The following is a 1,023-nucleotide window of genomic DNA, read 5'->3' as shown; positions in this document are numbered from 1 at the left end:
CTGAATTCAGTCATATTTGGTTTTGTCATTGTTTTGGTTTGGTATTTTGAATAGGCAGTAATCAAACTATATATTGAATTGAATATGTTACTGGCTGCCAGGACCAATTTTCAAACTTACCTGTTATTTACAAGACTCCCAAGGGCTATTAGATATTGTGATTAAAACCTGCAGAATTGCGGGAACTGCAACAATAAGGATTTGTTCTTTTCCAGTCATATGCTGATTCAATTTGATGAGCCTGAGTCGTTTTAGTTACAGGAAACCGTTTGAGAAGGCCGTTTGTGTTTTAGTGGAATTTCAATGTAATTAAGTCACTCATAGTTGTATTACACATAGCCCACTGATTATTGGTTGTGATGTGCTGTCAGGTTTTTTTTTCTTCTTCATTTTTTGTAAATCCCCTTTCACATTTGAATATAGAGAAACTGTAGTGGAAGTTGACTCATTTAAGGGCAGCAAGGCGTTTCTTGGCTATACCTGCCAGTTTTGAAGCACATTGAGACTGATGTACTCCTTCTTTCAGTCATAAACACACTGCATTTTTTTATTAAAAAACGTTTAAAATACATCGAACAGGTGCATGAAGGTTAGGCCTACACGCCAGTTTAAGAAATTACAAATTGCATTTACAATGCAATAATTACAATTAAGACTGAGTAAGCAACAACAATGTTCTGAAGCCTAAAAGACAATACAATACTCTTGCAAATTATTTATTTGTATTATTATTATTACAAACTATTTAGCAGATACATGGTTCAGCATCCTACTCTGCATTTCAAATGTGCTTTTGCACACAGAATATACCAAAAAGCTTTATACACTCATATGCCATTAGTGGCCTTGGGTAATCAGGGGCTTATTACCACTACATGTTACAGTTTATCCAAGTTTCAATTCACTCATTTGTATGTCACTAACACAGAGCTAAACACCCCTTATGGAGTATCAACCACTAGTGATAAGAGTGTATGTTATCATGTTTGTATGTTATCACACACACGTGACGCATACACACAT

Source organism: Alosa alosa, chromosome 16 (assembly GCF_017589495.1).
Source record: "Alosa alosa isolate M-15738 ecotype Scorff River chromosome 16, AALO_Geno_1.1, whole genome shotgun sequence".
Lineage (NCBI taxonomy): Eukaryota > Metazoa > Chordata > Actinopteri > Clupeiformes > Clupeidae > Alosa > Alosa alosa.
The sequence above is the reverse complement of the archived record's forward strand: the minus strand, read 5'-3'. Positions refer to the sequence as shown.